This window comes from Macaca mulatta, chromosome 20 (assembly GCF_049350105.2).
Source record: "Macaca mulatta isolate MMU2019108-1 chromosome 20, T2T-MMU8v2.0, whole genome shotgun sequence".
NCBI classification, from domain to species: Eukaryota; Metazoa; Chordata; class Mammalia; order Primates; family Cercopithecidae; genus Macaca; species Macaca mulatta.
This window is the reverse complement of record NC_133425.1, coordinates 20168309-20189691: the sequence shown is the minus strand read 5'-3', so window position 1 is coordinate 20189691 and position 21383 is coordinate 20168309. Positions and strand designations below refer to the sequence as shown.

Genomic DNA, 21383 nt, shown 5'->3' with positions numbered 1-21383 from the left:
CAGTCCCTGCCCATCTTTCACCCTCCGCTCCTATCACCCTCCACCCTAAGTCCAGTTGACTCCAGCCTCTCGTCTTCTTGCATCTCTCAAAGGACCAAGCTCACTCCCACCTCCACTCTCTTCATACCTTTTCTTCCTTCTGCCTGCAAGACTTTCTCACCCTCTTTCTCTGACCAAATCCATGTCTCACCTTAAATAGCACTTCTCCCAAGAACCTATTTGCACTGCCTCTTGCTCCTGACAGGGTCTCAGCTGAGCAACCTGAAGGCCACAGAGCCTGGTGGTTGGAACACAGGAACTGCAGTTGGCACACATGGGTTCAAATCTGGACCTGACAGTCACTGGCTCATGTGACCTTGGGAAAAGTCTTGTCTGAGACCCTGTTACCTAATCTGTAAAGCAGGACTCATATTAGATTCACATCAGAGGACCGATGTGAGGATTAAATGAAATTAACTATGGAAGATACACAGACACTGGATAAGAGATACCTGTTTCCCCTCTAGAACACTCAGAATCATTAATATGTCAGAAAATGTTCATCCTATTATATATTCCACGTCTATCTCCCCTGCCAGATTTTGAACTCAAAGAGAAAATGAACCATCTCTGCCTGTTTCACCCCTGTCTCCGAGTCCCCACCAGACAAGATATGCAATGAATTGTGTGGCTTGAGCAAATGACTAAAATGAAGACATTAGCACCTGTCTCCAGGATCTCTTGCGGAAGTAAAGGAGATTGTGTGCAGTTGAGTGCCCTACAGGCCATTAAATGCCGCGAGAACAGGAAAGGTAGTTATTGCATCGTCTGTGAGGCGCAGAAGGACTGACAGGCCACTGGGTGGGGCAGAAGGAAGGACATTATGGCAGGGAAGTGAAAGAGAATTAGAATACGGGAAGGGCTGGAGAAGTTGTGGGGAGGAATTGTTAGAGGGTGGCCTGAGGCAATGAAAGACAGTGATGAAGAGAATGACAACACTGCTTTTGCATACAACATCCAGGCCCCGAGCATGGGCTAAGCATCAGTCTACCGGTGTCAACCATAAGACTGAGACATTTATGCACCTTTTCCTCCTGAGGGCTGACTTTCCCCAGAAGACTTTTATTTATGCATTCATTCATGTGATATTTATTGATTTCCTACTAAATGCACTTTATTGAGCATTTACTAAGTTCACTTTGAGGTGCAGGGGATATAGCAATGAATAAACCAGACCAAGTTCCTCCTCTCATGAAACATATCCTAGTGGAGATAAAGAAATAAGTAAATTAGTCATTACAGGCATAAGTGTCATGAAGGAAAATAAAGCTACAGAGGGGATGGGAATGGTGCAAGTCAGGACTATTTTACAGAAGAGACTTGAGAAAGCTTCCCTGATAAGATCCATCTCAGCAGCAACCTGAAGGAAGCAGATGTAGGAGCCATAAGGAAATCTGAGGGAACAGCATTCTAAGGAGAGGCAACTGCAGGTATAAAGGCCCTCAGCTGGAAGTGAAGCCATCCTTACAGGGTTAATGAGAATTCTGGACAGAAACACAGTTGTAATTAAGCATTAATCAGGCTGCACCTTGGCTCACTTCCTTGTAATGGAAAGTAATCCATAACACTAGATGCTGACCACTTACATCCTCTTTGTTCCTAAAGATAGGATCTCTGATGTTAGAATTACAAAGTTTTCATTTACGAATTGCTTAAGCAGATCCTGGATTCCAGTGGAACACCTGACGCTGACCAGTTTAAAGACCCCCGCAGAGGAACTGAGCCAGCATGAGAATGACGTTTCTTCATCTCCCTGTGTCCTGGCTTCATCCTACACTCTTTGACCAAGCAACAATCTCCATGCTTTAGCCCACTCCAAAACCCTTAAAAACCCTAGCCCCAAGTTCCTTGGGGAGATGGATTTGAGGTTTCCTCTGTCTCCTATTTCAGCGACCCTATGATTAAGCCTCTTTCTCTGCTGCAACCATTGGGCCATGGACCTATTGCTATTACAAGAGTGTGCTCGGTGGATTCAAGGAACGGCACCGTGGTGGTTTTGGCTGGAGCGGAGTGAGCAAGGGGGAAGTGAAAAGAGATGAGATCAGAACGCAGTCAGGCTCCTGATCACGTGGCCTTTATTGGCCATGATGAAGGCTAACGAAAAGAATACCATTACATGTCTTAGTCTTTAATAGATCACTAGCTGCCTGTGAAAAACAGAGTGTAGAGGGCAAGGGTGGAAAAGGGAGATCACTGCGGGAAGGAGGTTGCTGCTGTCCAGATGGGCAATGATGGTGGCTAGGACCAGGAAGCAATGGAGGAGGTGGGCAGTCTCTGCAATGAGGCTTTTCTTTATCTATAGGGGAATTGGATTTGCATTAGAAATCATAATCAGAACTACGCCAGGCACAGTGTAAACTCAGCACTCTGGGAGACTGAAGTGGGAGGATCGCTTGAGGTCAGGAGTTCCAGACCCTGAAACCTCATCCCTACTAAAAATACAAAGATTAGCTGGGCCTGGTGGTGCATGACTATAATCCCAGCTACTTGGGAGGCTGAGGCCCAAGAACTTGCTTGTACCCAGGAGGTGGAGGTTACAATGAGCTGAGATCACACCACTTTACTCCAGCCTGGGCAACAGAGCGAGACTCCATCTCAAAAAAACAAACAAACAAACAAACAAGGAATCATAATCAGAACTGAAGGAGACCTTGACCCTCAGCTGGTCCAAGCACCCTCATTTGACCAATGAGATTTCTCCAAGGTCACCTGGTCAGAGACTGGACAGAGCTTGGGCCTGAATCTCCTTCCCAGTTCAAAGCCCTTCCACCTGGTGGCTTCTTTTCGGTCATCGTGACTGTCCCTTCCATCTCTGTGGCTTTGGACAAACAGATCCACAAAGAGCTACTGCACTTTAGAGGTTGAGGGTATAATTAAGAACAACTTGCTTTTCATTTATAATTTATACACCACCTACTTCCCAAAAGGATTTGAGACAGCTTACAATAACAATTGTCTTTAAACCATCTGCACAGCCACCAAAAAACATGTTTTCAGAGAATCCTTAATGGCACAAGGAAATGTACAAAACATAACTTTTAATGAAAATGACAGGACACAATACTGTATTTACTATAATATTGTTACATATTATGAGGATGGATAAGGAGAGGGAAGAGAGGGAGAGTGAGAAAGGGGAAGAGAAAACGGGAAGGGAAGGGAAAGAAGGGGAGAGGGAAGGGAGGGGAGGGGAGGAAACATCAATAGTGGCTATTTCCTTTGTTAAAATTGTATGATGAGACCTCATTGCTCACAGCACAGGTCCCCCAAATGTCGTAAATAAAATTATTTTCAACAGCACTCTAACGTCTTTTCTAATATTAATAGTTATGCATTCGTATATTAAATGTGGATTCTAAAAAATATGGCTAACACATCAAATCCACGTGTCTGGTGAGATTTCACTGCCCTTCCAGATCCATGCTTCATCCATTTCTGCCCTGCTCTCTACAGAGGAGACTCCTTTGCCCTCTGGCTTGGTTTAGGCCAATAGGAATTACAGTAAAAAAAATATACATCAGAGGGCAGAGAAGGGAGGTGTGAGGATATTGGCCACCTCTTTCCCCCAACCCTTCCTCCACCGTCCCAGCTCTAGAATGGCTGTGACCCTTGGCTGCCCACAAGCCTCTATTTCAGGGCTCCAGTTCTCCTTGGGGTCCATGAATACTGTTCCCCTCTGCTAATTCCTATTTCACTGTCCGTTGCTGTCTTCCTTAGCCCTGCCCTCGCCTATATAATAGTCCCTTTATTCAACTCTTTTTTTGTTTAGTATTTCTTAAAGTGCATAAGAATCACCAGGAAGTGGAGCTGGTTAAAACATAGATTCTTGCCCCATTCCCAGAGATTCTGCTTCAGTAAGTCGGGGCAGGGCCTGAGAAGTTTTATTTCTAAGGAGCGCTCAGATGATGCTTATGTTGTTAGTCCAGAGACCATACTTTGAGTAGCAATGCTTGAGTGAAACCCTTTGGGTGTGTCATCTACTTTCTGGAAGTTCCATGACTAATTCTGGATGAGGCAGTCCAGTGCAAGTTTCTGCAATGGTGAAAATGCTCTATAAAATTCCACACTTCCCAACAGGAGCCACAGGTGTCTCCTGAGTACTTGAAATGTGGCTAGTGCAATTAAGGTACTGGGTTTTTAATTACATTGAATTTTGATTAATAAAAGTAATTAGCTCTGAGCTACTAAGGGTCAGCTGGCACTTTCAACAGTCTACCTGGAAATCTCCTTAACCAATTGACAGGTTCATTAGGCACCATTTTTATCTTCATGTTACTGCAGGGGACAGTTTTGCTAATTGTTCTGGCAGTTCATCATTCAAGTTTCATTTTATTCTGTCTCCAATAGCAATTTCCTCATTGACCTTCCAGCCTCCATTAACAGCCTCCTTGAGGCATTTCAGGTCTCTACCCACTGCCCAGTTCCAAGGCCACTGCCACATGTTTTGGGTTTATGATATGGCAGCATTCTACTTTTAGATACTAACTTCCCTTTTGATTATTTATTGCTGCATAGCAAACCACTCAAGACTTAGTGCCTTGAAACAACAGCCATGTTATTATCACTGAGTCTTTGGGTTGACTGGGTTCAGCTTGGTGACTCTTCTGCTCTATGCGACGTTGGCTGGGGATACAGTCATGAGGAGGCTCAACTGGGATGAAACAGTCAAGATGGATTACCCACTGGCTAGCAGTCAGAGTTGGCTGGATGCTGAGATGGGGCTACCACCCAGAATGCCTCAATTATTACCTATGAGTCTTCTCTACATAGTTCGGGCTTGCCACAGCACAGCAGCTGGGTTCCCAAAGGCAAGAAGTACAAACTTCTTGGAAATCTTAGAACATCACTTCTTGTACATTCTAGTGGTTAAAGCCAGCCACATGACAACCCAGACTCAAGGGGGGGGAGACAACTTCTACCTCTTCGTGTGAGGAGTGCCAAGTACATAGAGTGAAGGAATGGACTGTTGGTGTTACCTCTGTAGATGTGCTGCTACAATGCCTCTGTCCTCGGTGAATATGTTTTCGCTGCAAAAATAGGCCCATGTAGACTACTGCTTCTCAAACTTGTGTACCCACAGTCCCCTGGGGGTTACATTAAATGCATTAAAATGCAGACTCTGATTCAGTATATCTAGGTGAGAAACCACATTTTTAACAAGTTTCAGGTGATGCTAATGCTGCTGGTTTAAGTAGCAAGGATGTAGATTAGATAGTGGAAGTCCACTATGCTTTCATATGTGTACTTCCACGTAAATTTCACAATGACCCTGAGGGTTAGGAATGATTATCTCCGTTTTACAGATGAAGAAACAATGGCTTGAAAGCACAGACCATGCTTTGAGTAACAGGGATGTAGATTCGATGATGGAAGTCACCTGGGGTTTAGAATCACAAGACTTCAGTCCAAAACCCATCTCTGTCACTTTTCTTTTCTTTCTTTCTTTCTTTTTTTTTTTTTTTGTTGTTGTTGTTGTTGCTGCTGTGAGTCTTTGAGTAAGTTATCTAGTCACTGTGTCTTCATCTGTTAAAATGCAAAAGTAGAACAACTATGAGAATCCATAGGAAGAAGTACAATGAATACCGGTTGAGTCTCTAACTAGCAGTGTTTCTTGGGGCATTTAACTTCCTCTCTCTGAGCTTTAATCTCTCCACTTAAAATTAGAGTGAGAATGGGAATGAAAGTAGCAACCTCACAGGGTGGTTGTGAGCATGCAGTAAAACCCAGAATTAGTAGAGGGTATTGACAGGACATGGGATAAACACTGGTTTTCCTTTCCTTTTCATCCACTTCAGCCCATCAAATATTTCCCAGCAGGTCAGCATTTGCTGATGTTTTGCAGAAGGACAGGGTAGAAAGAAACAAGGACTGAGCTTCTGAGTTAAGATTCAAATCTAATCCATGGTTTGCCTCTAACAATGACACCCTGTGACCACAGAAAAGTGAGAATTGGCTTCTCCTTCTCTCCCTACTGGGTTGGAACCAAGGATAATAACCAATAACCATATTTGTCCTAGATGTCTGGCAAATAGCCTCAGCCCTATTGTTTGTGGTATCAGTGGCGGGCATGATTAATGATCCCTGCTGGGAAATGCAGCTGTGAGCTTCTGATGATGGAGGACAGTTATGAGGCCCTGAGTCCCCGGACATTCCCATCTAGTACCACGTGGGCTGTGCCCCTGCCAGGATCTTTTTTTTTTTTTTTTTTTTTGGCTGGCGGAGTCTCGCTCTGTGGCCCAGGCTGGAGTGCAGTGGCCGGATCTCAGCTCACTGCAAGCTCCGCCTCCCGGGTTCACGCCATTCTCCTGCCTCAGCCTCCCGAGTAGCTGGGACTACAGGCGCCCGCTACCTCGCCCGGCTAGATTTTTGTATTTTTTAGTAGAGACGGGGTTTCACTGTGTTAGCCAGGATGGTCTTGATCTCCTGACCTCGTGATCCGCCCGTCTCGGCCTCCCAAAGTGCTGGGATTACAGGCTTGAGCCACCGCGCCTGGCCCCTGCCAGGATCTTTAGGCCACCCTTGGGAATCAGATGTTCTGGACCCACTGGAGACAGTCTAGGTTTATTTAGTCTTTTATTTGGGCTTTCTTATATTCACTGAGATCTGTGTAGAATCCAAAACGGCTCTCCAACATTGAGATTATGTCAAGCTATCATGCCTGGGAATGAGGCCACAAACAACAAGGCAAGAAGCAATGGTTCATGTTCATTTTGCACTTACTCCGTGCTAGGATCTGAGATAACTGTATCAACATACATTGTCTCATCCTCACAACAACCCTACAAAGAAGAGAGCTTAAGAATCCCCATTTTTCAGATAAGGAAATGGAGGTACCCAGAGATGAAATGATCTACTGGAAGTCACACAGTGAAGTGGCAAGCTTGGACTTGAATTCAGGTCTAGCTAACATCAGACTGTGCTAAGATGATTTTTGAGGGCTGATGAAATTTGGCTGGGGTGGGAGGGGAGTAGCCTCTCACAGTTAAAAATTCTTCTATCCTAGTTCAGTGACCATGGTGTTGCTCCCCTGTACACACATACACACACACATGCACATGTACACACACACACATGCACACACACCTGGGAAGAGGAGAGCCCTAAGGGTAAAGTGGGAGTTTAGGAACCAACTCATTTGGTTCTCTTGACCAAAGCAGAACTGGAAGAGTCTGTTGATCCAGTCTGGATCTGCTGCTCCACAGATACGAGACATGGCGCTGTACCACCTGGTGACCACATCATCTTCCTTCATATGTTAGGCCCTTCTCTTCCTCTCTGGACTGTGTTTTCCTTAAAGATGCAGATATTGCCTTCTGCTTCAAACCCCCTGCACTTCCCACCATGGTCACTGAGATAGGATCCTCCTCTGCAGCCACCCTTTCTCTACTTGGGTCCTCGTCCAGCTCATTCTCTGAAATGATTTTTGAAAATGCAAGTTAAATGATGTCACTCCCCAGCTTAAAAATCCCTCGGGGATTCTCCCTTTTGAGTCAGAGTATCCAGTCTTTCCCAAGCTCATCTCCTGACACTTCCTTGCCCACACCAAGCCCTCCAGCCATGCCCCGCCACCTCTAGCTAGCATCACGAGCTGGTTCTCACTTCCCCACTTTACTGCTGCTGTTTCCTATGCCTGGAATGTCCTTTCCCCAACTCACTAGTCTAGTAATACGGCCTCCAGCAAGTCACCTCACCCCTCTGAGATTCAACTGGCCCATCATTACAATGCGGCTAATGATTAGGCCTCCCTCACAGGTGACTGGAGGATTAAGGAAGTCAAGATGTGCAAAACGCCCAGAACAGGACCTGGCCACCATTAGTGTCCCTCCCGGCTCTGGTGGAGAGGGAGTCTATTCCTTGACCCAGAATCTTCCTTGCCAGAATCATCTTAGTCAATTTTACACTTTTCCAAGGCAGCTTCCCACACTATCTTGACCCCTCCCTAAGGTTTTATTTTCTCCAGAAGACCTAACTCTGGGTGATTAACAGAAAATAAAGAAAAGTGGTACTTCTTTTTTCTCTCCAGTGGCCTCGGGAGAAAAGGAAGGGAGGGTCGGATTGCTGAGGAAAGAGACAGCTTTGGAACGGCCACTGGAGTTCTAGAGACTTAGATGCAGAGGCTTACGGATGAGGTGAGGGATTAATCACTTCCTTTTCTCTTAAAGAGTGACTTGAGGCAGAAGGACAGTCTCACTCAAGATCACATACAGCGTTTTCTTGGCAAACTACTGCCATTTGTCGCCCTTTGGGAAAAGCACGAGCAGAAGGGAAACAAATATTAGAAAAGTATTTTACCCGAAAAGCCCCACAGTCTGTAGGATAAATTGCCTGCCATGGCTACAGCCACAGGGAAGTTTCACGCGATTACTTGCCCAAGATCCTCATAAATTGTCAGCTTTGCTAGTCAGATGTTAAACCAAACTTGAGGGATAAGAGGAAGAGGCATAAACGTTAAATACATAATCTTTCAAGTGTGTGCCTTCATTTCCTGGCTGTTTCTTCTCCAAAGGGAATTGTTTTCTCTTTTCTTTCTCTTTTTCCTTTTCCTTTGACATTGCAGAGAGGAGTCAGAAGTCATCAGTTGGATTTCTGATTCACCACACAATGGAGCTCTGGGAAAGAAGGACTAGCTTAGGTGAAAAGGAAAAAGTGTTGCAATCAGACGGTCTTGAGTGTTCATTCCCGATCTGTCACTTGCCAGTGTTAAGTCTTCCTGTCGTGTGCTTAACCTCTCCAAGCCACTTTTTTCTCTTCTATAAAATGGAGATAATCATTCCTAACCCTAAGGGTCACTGTGAAATTTACGTGGAAGTACACATATAAAAGGCAGTAAGTAGTAGGGACTCAATAAATGGCTGCTGTTATTATTATCGTTGTTGTTGTTATTATACTTGAATAGGATATTTAAGACACCTCAGTGGTCACCAATGAGAGTCCAAGCACACCCTTCCCTGCTTCCAGACTCCTAATTGTCCTCCCTTGCATCATTTTTCTTCATAGCCCTTCTCAACCCCTCAAACACAATATGTATTTTCTTATTTGTAATTATTTGTTTTCCTGTTAGTGAATGTTAACTCCGTGAGGGCAGAGATCTTAGTCCGCTTTGTTCCACTGCCAAAATTCCAGCACTTATTTAAATGTCTGGCACATAGTATATGTCCAATAAATATCTGTTGGATGAATGAATGAAAGAATGAATGAACCCACTACTATACTCTGATTCCTACTTCTCATGATAACCGCTGGAAAAAGAAAGAACTCACATCATCTTCCAGTGCACCCTGTGGAAGTTGGATGCCTGTTAAATAGACCAAACAAACATCCTCGTTCCAGATATTTCTGCTGTGTAACAAACACTCCAAGCTTAATGCCGTAAAACCATAAGCACTCTACTTTGCTCATGATTTTGTGCGTGACACTCAGGCTACAAATCCAGGTTTCACATGCGGCTGCAGTTCGATGTTGGCTGGGCTGCAATCATCTGAAGACTCAACTGTGGTGGAGGATCCAGCTTCGAGGTGGGTCACCCACATGGTTGGCAGTTGATGCTGACTGTCACCTGGAAGCTCAGTCAGGGCTGTCACCAGGAGCACCTACACATAGTCTCTTCAGCACGGCAGTCTCAGAGTAGTTGTATTTCTTACATAACACCTGACTTCCCCCACAGCAAGTGTCCCAAGACAATAAGGCAGACGTTTTGGCCCTTTATTGACCTAGCCTCAGAGGTCACATAGTGTCACTTCTGCCATACTCTATTTGTCAAAGCTGTCACAAGCCCAGCCAGGTGCAGTGGAAGGGGACATAGACCCCACCTCTTGAGGAGAGAAGTGTTAAAGAATTTAGGGTCATGATTTAAAACCTCCACAGACATGATATCACATGCCTCTGGGGACTAGCCAGATATAAGAAGTAAGTGAAATAGGTTTAGATGAGTGAGACTACAGAGAGTGGGGCCGGGGGGGAATATGGAGAAATGGAGCCTTTTTCCCTGGCTGGAGGTATCATCCATAGCTCAGCAACCACCAGTTTTTTTTCCTGTGGAAATATGGGCGCAGGGTTGCCAAGTCCTTTGATTTTTCAAGTGAAGCTGTGAAAATGTCAGTGGAATTTCCCAATTTAAAAAACTCCATGTGAGCCGAAGAGAACAGGTTTGAAGACCCACAGGTTTCCAATTGTTGGCAGCTGAGGTAAATGATCTGAAGTAATAGTGCTTTGTGGTAACAGAGTGAGACGCCTGCCACATGTTTCTTCAGGCTGCATGATGACAGACGTGGTATTTCATGCCTGTGGTCCCAGCACTTTGGATGGTCGAGGTGGGAGAATAGCTTGAAGTCAGGAGTACAAGACCATATGAACTTGAAGGCACTTTTAAGTACCCTCTCCCCAAAACAGGAAATAATGCAAACCAGCCAAAAGACCTCTTTGGTAGAAATGAGTGGCTACCAATCTTGAGAGCTAGAAGGAAAAGTAAATGGAATGAAGTGAAACATTTGTTAACCTCCACATCATGCACCATGAATTTTTTATGTATTATTGCACCAATTCTTACTGACAACTACCTGGGATAGGATAATTACCTTCCTATCACAGGTGAGTAAACTACGTTAGGTCCTGTGCTGGATCATACAGGTAGAAGACAGTATGATATGGTTTGGCTGTGTCCCCACCCAAATTTCATCTTGAGTTGTAGCTCCCATAATCCCCACGTGTTGTGGGAGGGACCTGGTGGGACCTAATTGAATCAAGGGGTAGGAGTTTCCTTCCATACTGTTCTCGTGGTAGTGAATAAGTATCACGAGATCTGATGGTTTTATAAGGGGTTTTCCCTTTCCCTTGGCTCCTATTCTCTCTTGTATGCCACCATGTAAGACATGCCTTTCACCTTCCATCATGATTTTGAGGCCTCCTCAGCCACATGGAACTGTGAGTCCATTAAACCTTTTATTCTTTATAAATTACCCAGTCTTGAATATGTCTTTATCAGCAGCATGAAAACAGACTAATACGTAGTAGATCCCAGGTCAGCAGGACCCTGAAACCCCAACCCCCAACACACACAAATTCCCTCCACCAGACAAGGCCCTTGGGAGTTACCAATGCTGCATAATTAATGTTGTGGCTCAAAAGGAATCAACCACGTCTGAGATCACTGTGGTGATGAGTAAATGGCAAAATGTGAGCCATGGAGGCTTAAGTGGGCCTAAGGTTGACCATCTTCTACTTTGGGCATCTTCCGGCTGGTGATCATTACACTAAAAGAACCTCCCAACCATAGTAATAACCAAAATATTTAGTAATCGTGGTATCACTTATACAATGCTCCCTATGTGTCAGCTCCTGCATGTATACTTTTTATTTATTTAATCCTTAAAATAGTTCATTTTACAGATGAGAAAACTGAGGCACAGAGAAGTTAAATTATTAATATTTGCTTGAGATAACACATTAGCAAATGGCAGAGTTAGGGTCATAACCCAAGGCTGTTTGGCTCAAAGTTTGTTCTCTTAAACCCTAGGTTACCCTCCTTATAACTTTTTTCTATTTGCCACATGGTTAATGAAATTTGATGGGCTGTGTCTATCAATACAGGGCTATCTCCCAGTACAAGAAGGCAAGCTGTGCCTCTCAAGGGGCCTGACCTTGGTGGATGCATCCCTATCCAGTCACACAAGCACAAGGACTCAGGATCCTAATGTCAGTGGCATATAGAGAGTATGACACACGCCAGCAAAACTCACAAGAGACAAATGTATATACGAGAATAAATACAAAATATTCATCTACAAGGATTATGCCAAGAGGACCAGAATGCCTCTGATGGAATGAACACTACGTTTACTCTTTGTCTGCAGCCACATTGCAATCATTTATTCATTAAACAAATGTTGATGGAACATTTGCACTGGGGTGAACAAAAGAAGACATAGTAGGGTGGTGGTTTGGTAAGGAGTTTGAGACCAGCCTGTGCAACATAGTGAGAGAAGAAAAAGAAAGGTAGAGAAGGGAAGGGAAGGGAAGGGAAGGGAAGGGAAGGGAAGGGAAGCGAAGGGAAGGGGGAATGAGGGGAGGGAAGGAGGGAGGAAGAGAGGAATGAAAGAAGGAAGGAGGGAGGGAAGGAAGGAAGGAAGGAAGGAAGGGAGGGAGGGAGGGAGGGAGGGAGAGAGGGAAGGAGGAGAAGGAGAAAAGGAAGGAAGGAAAGCAGGAAGGAAGGAAGGAGACAAAGGGAGAAACCATAGAATAGAATTCTGTCTCTCCCCTCCCCCCCCCCGCGCCCCATGGTCTGTCACATCAGCTTCACTCTATACATCTGTTTCATTCTTTTCTTCTATCAATCAGAAACCTTGGCTGCACAGAAACTAACTCTGACTGATGTTAACAGAAAAGGAATTTGTTGAAAGGGTATCAGAAGACTCACAATCTCCAGGAAGCTCAGGGAGCAAGATAAAAACAAGCAGGAACAAGGAGAGGCTAGACAGCCAGAATCGCAGCCAAAATCCCACGACAGACCAAACCTGGTGAGGATACCACTGTTGCTGCCACTAAGAACCAAACATCCCAGCTTGTACCCGCTCCACTGCTGACACCAGGCACAGGGCCCTGCTGAGGCATTGCTGCTGGGATACAATCTCCACTACACCTGTGTCGTGTTTGTAAGCTTTTGTTATCGATATTTTCATATATACATACACACAAATAGCACAGTATAATGCCAACTTAAATAATTATCAGTTCACGGTCAATTTTGTTTCATTTGTCTCCCTACCCACTTGTCCCCACACCCATAATATTTTGAAGCAAATACATTTATCCTATAATTTTATCCATAACAATTTCAACATGCATGTCTAGAATGGTGTTTCTGAATCTTGGCACTACTAACATCTTGGACCAGATAATTCTTTGTTGTCGGGGGCTGTCCTATGCATTGTAGAATGTTAAGCAGCATCCCTGGTCTCTACCCACCAGATGCCAGTAGCACCCTCCTCACTCTCAGTTGTGACAACCAAAACTACATCTAGATGCTGCCAAATGTCTCCTAGGGAGAAACATTGTTCCTGATTAAGAACTCTGGGTGGCTAAGGTGGGAAGATTGCTTGAGCCCAGGAGTTTGAGAACAGCCTGGGGAACATGGTGAAACCCTTTCTCTACAAAAAAGTAGCCTGGTGTGGTGGCATGCCAGCAGTCCCAGCTACCAGGAAGGCTGAGATGGGAGGATCGCCTGAGCCCAGGAGGTTGAGGCTTCACTGAGCCATGGCCATGATCGCACCACTTCACTCCAGCTTGGGGGACAGAGTGAGACCCTGCCTCAATAAACAAAAAAGATAAATGTATCAACATAAAAACACATAGACAGCTAGATGGTGGATAATCACAAAACTATCATCACACTTTAAAAATAATTCCTCAAAACTATAAAATGCTGAGTTGGTGTTGAAATTTGCTGGATTATCTCAAGGTATTTCTCTCATATTTATTTGTTAGATTCTAGGTGAAAATAAGAACCATACCTTGCCATTGGTTGATATGTCTCATGTCTCTTTTAATAAGAAGGAAGAAAGGAAGGAAGGAAGGAAGGAAGGAAGGAAGGAAGGAAGGAAGGAAGGAAGGAAGGAAGGAAGGACAGACAGAAGGAAGGAAGGAAGGAAGGGAGGGAGGGAGGGAGGGAGGATATTCTCTGTGTGTGTGTGTGTGTGTGTGTGTGTGTTACCATGGGCCACAGAGAGGGGAAGGAAATGGGGAGATGGAGGTCAAAGGATACAAAGTAACAGGTATATAGAATGAACAAGTCTAGAGATGTAATGTATAGCATGAGAGCTGTCCTTAATAACATTGGGTTGTACTTGGGATTTTTTTGGTCAAAGAGTAAATACTACGTGAGATGATGGATGTGTTCACTTGCTTGACTATAGTAATGTTTTCGCTACCTATATGTATATCAAAACATCATGCTATACACCTTAAATACATACAAAAAATTTTAAAAAATAAAGTGGGAAAAAGAAATTAGTTCCTGTAGAGTTTACCCACAGTCTGAATTACTGATTCTATCTCCATGATTGAATTGAGCATACTCCTGTTTCTCCTGTGTTTCCTAGAAGTTAGTAGTTAGATCTAGAGGTATGATTTCATTCTAGTTCTTTGTTAACTGCTTCATGATTAGGGAGCATACTTCCATCAAAAAGCCACGATGTCTGTTTGCCTCTTTTGTTTGGATATCAGTTGGCAATCACTTTCTAAATCCTTTATTTCATTAGGTATTAAAAACGATGAAATTCTATCAACCCTTACTCATTTATTAGCTAAAATACTTACAAAGATAAACATGCCCTTCAATTGTTTGGCCACCCTGACAAACTGTACAGGGAAAAGTAGAATGCATGCTTGATTCTCTCCCTTTCCTTATCTGTTTTCAAAATAATGCAATGGTACGCTAGCATCTTCCGAGGGGGACCTGTGAGTTTTGTTGTTGTTGATGGTGGTGGTAGTATCCTCATGAACTCCTGCATTTCAACACATTAGAATTGTTTTCAGTCTGCTGCAGTTATGTCCCTACTGATACTCAACTCATTCCATTGTTGACTGATAGAATCCCCTTTAAGATGGTTCATGAGTTCTTTTGATGAACCCCATTGGGCTTGGGTAACTTCTTGGCTTTCTGACATGACAACATCTCCCAGGTTCATTTCCAGGTATATATTTCCTGTCCCAGACTGGAACTGTATCTATAAACTTTATACAATTAATCAGGGAAGAAGGAGGGGGGAAATAAAAATAAACCAGGTCTGCAGCACATCCAGCATTAATCATGAAGCTACCTTGCTCTCTGACCTGCTTCCTCATAGTTTTTTGGTGCCTATTCCTTCAGAATCACATAGACCCTGTCACAAGAGTATAGATCCCCTTAGCTTCTCTGTAGATAACAACTTAATCATTCTGAAATATTAAGTTTTCTATTTGAGATATTCTTTTAGGTTCTGCACACCAATAAAACTACTGACACCAGCTGGTCTGAGGGCTCCATGAAAAGCTGACTCACAAAAGAATGCAGGTCTTACATCCTGACAATTTCATCCCCTATATCCCGACAAATAAACAACCCCAATTTTCCAGCTATTTACCTTCCATGATCCCCTAAAAAATCTCAGCCCAGATCTGCCCAAAGAGGCAGATTTGAGTGTCCCTCCTGTCTCCTCTCTCAATTGCCCTGCAATTGTTAATTTTTTTTCTCTTCTGCAAACCCTGCTGTCTTGGTGTATTGGTTGCTGCACAGCAGGCCTACAAACCTGGTGAACCTATAACAAGACCAGGTGCCAGACTTTTCTCTAAAGATCCCCGGTTCCTTCTAGTGTGGTCCAGCTACTTTGCAACTCTGACCAAGCCTGCACCATTTGCCCCTGCACTAGCACCCCAAGAGCTGAAAAACAAGAATGTGGCCTTTTGGGTTTCTGTGATCAGAAGTAACTTTGCTTCCACCAAGATGACAGAAAGGGAAATTCCCCAAACATGAAGAGGAGGGTGGGACAATGGATGACCCACCACACCACCACCACCACCAAATGACTGATGCTTTCTGTATCTCTCTCTTTCTAAAATAGACTTTCTCAGTGCACATGGCCACACATGGCTGTCCCACAGCTCCTGAATTTACACATCCTCTCAGCTCCAGTGTCAATGGAAACCAAGTCCCAATTATAAATCCCCAGGAGATACAGTCTAGTTGTTCCAATCTGGATCAAGTGTAATCAGCTTTACTTTAAGGGCAGGATCATACAAACCTGGCACAGGGGATCCCCATCAAAAATAGAAAATAACAAGTGTCAAAGAAAGGGAGACCTGCCTGAACTCACACCCCAAAAGACATCCTCTGCCCACAGCTAGAGTTGAGGACTGGATGATTCAAACTTTGAAGGCTTCACACACTAGGAAATTAATAGACCCCTTTCTGCAGTTCCCAATATGTGAAACTCCCAGCATTCCACCCTAAGCCCTCTACAGTCATACCTGGCCTCTTGTCTCAGGGACATCAGTGACCGACCCCTCTTTCTTCAACTAGCAACCATCGTTCACATTTTCCAGAGCCCTCATGTGTGCCAATCACTCTGTTATCCATTAGATCACATGCCTTATTTCTCTGAATCTTTGAAGCCTCCTTGTGGTAGGCACTATTGTCAGCATCCTCGTTTTTGTTGGTGGAGAAACTAAGGCTTGGAGACATTAATATGCCCAGATTTCATCATCCTGCTTGGTAAGAGATAGAGCCAGGATCTGAAGCCAGGCAGTCTGAATCAAGAGCCTGTGTTCTTCAACTTGACACCATCTTTTTGTGTCACCAGCATTTGGGAGCACTCAAGTCTTGCCCTGCCCTATCACCATGGTGTCTCATGAAGGTAACGCTCTATTTTTCTAATTTCATCTGACTGTATTCCTTCTGCCGTTATCTCCCACGGAGCCACCTGCTTTTAAAGTTGATACCCATGCACCAGACACAAATAGAATTCTGTAGCCAGAGTGTCTGTTGTTGTCCCCGTGCAAGGGAGCCTAATTATCATAACCAAAAAAGAAAGCTTTGTTGTAAAACTTGTACCCATTAGTGTAGAGAATGTGGGTTTGTATGGACTACCCAAAAAATACAAACTCATTTGATCCTGCAGAAACACTTGTTAAGCACTGTTTTAGGTATGGGGATAGAGCAGCTAACAGAACAGATAAACATGCCTGCTTTCGTGAAGCTTACCTTTTAATGCTGAGTTGGGGAAGGGCAGGAAGACAAGCAATAAGTGAGAAAAGTAGGTAAAGTACATGGTATGTGAGATTAATGATAAGTGCTAAGGAGAAAATAATAAAGGAGGGAAGGTAACCATGAAGTGTTGAAGGCAGAGAATGATTAAAATTTTAGATTGTGAGGAGGAGTAGGTCCGTGGAAGGGCCAATTGAATAAAGTGCAAAAAGAAGCAAAAGAGTGTGTATCTGTCTGGGGAAACTGCACTGCCAGGAGAAGGAACAGCACGTGCAAAGGCCCTGAGGTAGGAGCCTGCCTACTGCTGTGTCCCAGGAGCAGAGAAAGCCAATGTGATGGGAGGAAAGAAAAGACGTGGCAGGGCTTCAAAGGTAAGCCTTAAAACTCACCTATGAGGGTTGTTTGTTTGTTTGTTTTGACGAAGTATTGTTCTGTTGCCCGAGCTGGAGTGCAGTAGTGCAATCTCGGTTCACTGCAGCCTCCACTTCCCAGGTTCAAGCAATTCTCCTCCTGCCTCAGTCTCTCCAGTAGCTGGGATTATAGGTTTGTGCCACCACACCCGACTAGTTTTTGTATTTTTAACAGAGATGGGGTTTCACCATGCTGGCCAGGCTGGTCTCAAACTGCTGACCTGAAATGATCTACCCACCTCGGCCTCCCAAACTGCTGGGATTACAGGTGTGAGCCGCTGTGCCTGGCCTCACCTATGAGTTTTAAGGAACTTGGAGGCAGGTCCTATGGGGGCCTTGAGGGTCGCAGTGAGGACTTTGGCTTTTTCTCTGGGTGAGCTGGGAGCCAGAACAGGAAGAGTGAGCTCTGACCGGGGCCTTCACAGCATCATATCATCACCCATCACAGCATCAGCAGCAAACAAACTCCCAGTGAGGAAGCTATGAAACCATTTAGGAGGCTCTTGCAATAATCCAAGTAACAGCTGATGTGATTTGAACCCGGGTGGTGGCCGTGAAGGTGTGTATATTTATCTACCTTCCTTACACAAGTAGAGATGACAAGATGGATGCGGGGTATGGGAGAAATAGAGGAATCCAGCAGACTTCAAAGTTTGGGCTGAGCGAGTCGTCCAACCTTTACACCTTCCAGGTAAGTCAGAATGTCACTCCAGTTTCCAGCAACCTAAAGGTGTTTCCCTTCCTTCCTTCCTTCCTTCCTTCCTTCCTTTCTTTTTCTCTCTCTTTCTTTCTTTCTCTTTCTTTCCTTCCTTCCTTCCTTCTTTCTTTCCCTCCCTCCCTTCCTTCCTTCCTTCCTTCCTTCCTTCCTTCCTTCCTTCCTTCCTTCCTTCTTTCCCTCCCTTCCTTCCTTTCTTTCTTTTTTTTTTTTTTTAATGAAGCTTCACTCTTGCTGCCCAGGCTGGAGTGCAATAGTGCAATCTCAGCTCACCACAACCTCCACCTCCTGTGTTCAAGCAATTCTCCTGCCTCAGCCTCCTCAGTAGCTGGGATTACAGGCAAGTGCCACCACGCTCAGCTAAATTTTTTTGTATTTTTATTAGAGACAGGGTTTCTCCATGTTGATCAGGCTGGTCTTGAACTCCCAACCTCAGGTGACCCACCCTCCTCGGCCTCCCAAAGTGCTGAGATTACAGGCATGAGCCACCGCGCTTGGCCAAGGTGTTTCTTTTTTTTCTCATTATAGATTTTCCTTTTCTTTAACAAGGCCAGCCTGGAACCAATTTGTTTATAACTTTAAAACCCCAAAGGATCTCTGCAGGTAAACAGATTGCACCTCCTATCTAACAGATGCCCACTACATTTTCAGATCTCTCACTGCCTGCCCAGCCCCTGTCCCAGGCACACAAAGAAATTATTTTCCTAAGAACCAAGTTCAAGCAAAAATGTATTATTCTGGCTTACTATCCCAGGCAAAATTCCAATACACTGCTTAAATTCTGCCAACCAATTAGTCAACGATGTGTAAGCTTACCCTGGTACTACAGGCTGGGAGTGTTCAAGCATGTGTATGTGTGTGTGTGTGTGTGTGTGTGTGTGTGTGTGTGTGTATCTGTGTGTGTGTGTGAGAGAGAGAGAGAGAGCGCGACAGAGAGAGAGAGACAAAGAGAGCGTGTTGAATACACACTACTTTCCAGAACATGCTGAAATCAGGAGAAAACTCTGGTATGAGAAAAAAATTGGATGTGAGAGAAGAAATCATGGCTGGGGTGAAGAAGGTCAGACCTATACATTTAGGATAGCAAACCAACAAGAAGCTGGGTACTGAAAAAGGAATTTAAAACAAAAACATAGTTCAAGGCTGCTAATGTGTATGTATGTGTATGTGTGTATATATATGTATACATATATATATATAACTTGTCTCTATAGAAACATCTTGAGACATTAACCATCAAATTGGCATCGATTTTTCCCTCTATAAATCTGCAACGCTGTTTTGCAGCATATTGAATTCATCTTTGGAACTAACGCAGTTTATAAGACACAGGCATGTCCTATCACAGGAAGAGAACTAACAGTTTCTAATCACAGCTGGCCAAGAGCTCTGAGCTTGATGTCTAAGGCATCCTATAAAATGACATGTTTCCTGACCAAGAGGATGCGTAGCGGCAGGGTTAAAAGCTCTGAACAGAAGTGGGTTTCAATCCTAGCTCTGCGCCTGTAGAAATCTTGCACAAATGATTTAACCTCTCTAAGCCTCACTTCCCTCATGTGCAAAATGGGAACGATTCAACCTGTCTCCTAGAGGAGGTGTGAAGATCAAATAACAGAAAATATGAACTTCAGTGCAGCACCGTACCTGGCACAGAGTATGACTTCAAAAGCCATTGATCATTACCACTACACTATTAATAAAAAAGCCTCAGGGTATCCGATGCCTCATTTTGCTTTAAGCCTCCAGCTTCACGAACCAAGATTCCCTCCCGTTCTGTTGTGACACTTCATCAGTGGGCTGGGAATATTTAATAGTACACAGAAGCCTGTTTCAACAGCATGTTTTCCTTTGCCGGGCTGCAATTTCTTAATTGCTCTAAAGCAGATGTACTTAGTTTTGCCAGCCAAGTTGCAGGCGATCGGTTTCAGGGTTTGGGTTTCAAAACACGATATTGGCACCAGGTTGTTTCATGTTTGTGAGACGGTCCCTGGAGTAACATGAGCAAGGCTGGGGTGGGACTGGGGTGTAGAGAACAACACAAAAGGAGGTTGCAGGTACTCTCTGACTTAATCAGGCCAGGCCAAGGAATGGGACTTGTCGGTTTCCTGCCCACCTAGTGACCTCCTAAATAAAGATAACTATAGGATGGGGGATGAATGGATCTAGTAGCTGGAATGAGCCCAAAATAAAGTGAAAGCAAAGGGACAAGTCTTCAGGTATCATCTAGGCCACAGGTTGTCAAACTGTGCTCTGTAGAGCTCTGGAAGAAGATCCACAGGCCCTATCAGGTGTCCCCCAGGCTCCCTCTTAATAACATTAATTATTGTTAGGGGAGCCAACGTTTGTTGAGGACTTACGACATGCCAGGCACAGTTCTAAGCACTTCACATGAATCAACACATTCCATCCTATGACACTCCCAAGAGGTAGGTACTGTTATAAATTCCCCTTCACAGAAAAGGGAACCAAGGCACAGAGAAGTTAGGTAACATGTCCAAAGCCACCCAGCTTGTCGGAAGCAAGGCCAGGATTCTAACCCAGGCAGAGTCAGAACTCGGGGTGTTAAACACTTAGGTGTTTTGGTGTGATCATAGTTCACTGCTGCCTCGAACACCTGAGTTCAAGCAATCCTCTTGCCTCAGGCTCCCAAGTAGCTGGGACTACGGGCACACGCCACCATGACCAGTAATTTTTTTTGGTGGAGACAAGATTTCACTATGCTGCCAGGCTGGTCTCCAACTCCTGGGCTCAAGTGATCTTCCCACATCAGCCTCCCAAAGTGCTGGGATTATAGGCATGGGCCACTGTACCTAGTCTTAAACATTTGTTTTTTCATTGTCTTTATTTGTGCACGTTTCTGTGTAAGAATCCATTTTACTACGCGCGCGCACACACACACACACACACAAATCATTCATCTAGTCTAGAGCAAAGAAATTACTTCAGGCAATGTTCCAAGAGCATTAGGACCCCTTACCCTCTCAACTGCTTCTTTGTATGTATTCATTCATTCCTGCAACAATTATTTATAGATTACTAACCAGGAAACAAAGCAGAGCCCAGTGATTTACCACATGGGCTTTAGGACCCAGGCTGTGGAGCATTCTGCAGAACATAGCAATAGCCTGACAAATGGAGAAGAGGACCTGACATGGGGCAGAAGAGACAGAAGAGAACTCAGAACCATCACGCAGCCACTAAACACAATGGGGCACTCACATGGATCTTGACTGGAAAACAAAACAAAACAAAACAAAACAAAAAACCAGACACGCTCAAGACAACCAAGGAAATGTGAATACAGACAGGAATTAGCTGATGCTAAGGATTACTGTTAATTTTGTAGGATGATAATGGCATGGAAATTATGTAAAATATGGCCTTGATGGCTTGGTTTCTCTAACAGATAAATTGCAAGAGAAAAGAAGAGACAGACAGACAGAGAATCTGTGGATTAAAACACGTTATAGATGTCTCAACCAAT

At 44.3% G+C, this 21383-nt stretch overlaps 1 long non-coding RNA gene across 1 annotated transcript in view; it reads right to left on the bottom strand.

Annotated features, from left to right (window-relative positions):
- Positions 1 to 5465: 5465 nt before the first annotated feature.
- LOC144338091 (uncharacterized) overlaps positions 5466 to 21383 on the bottom strand; it is a 183736-nt gene continuing 167818 nt past the window's right edge. The window contains exons 4-5 of the long non-coding RNA XR_013411902.1: positions 8332 to 10491; positions 5466 to 5562 (exon numbers count right to left, since the gene is read on the bottom strand). This is a non-coding gene — a long non-coding RNA (uncharacterized LOC144338091). The remainder of the gene's footprint in view (positions 5563 to 8331; positions 10492 to 21383) is intronic.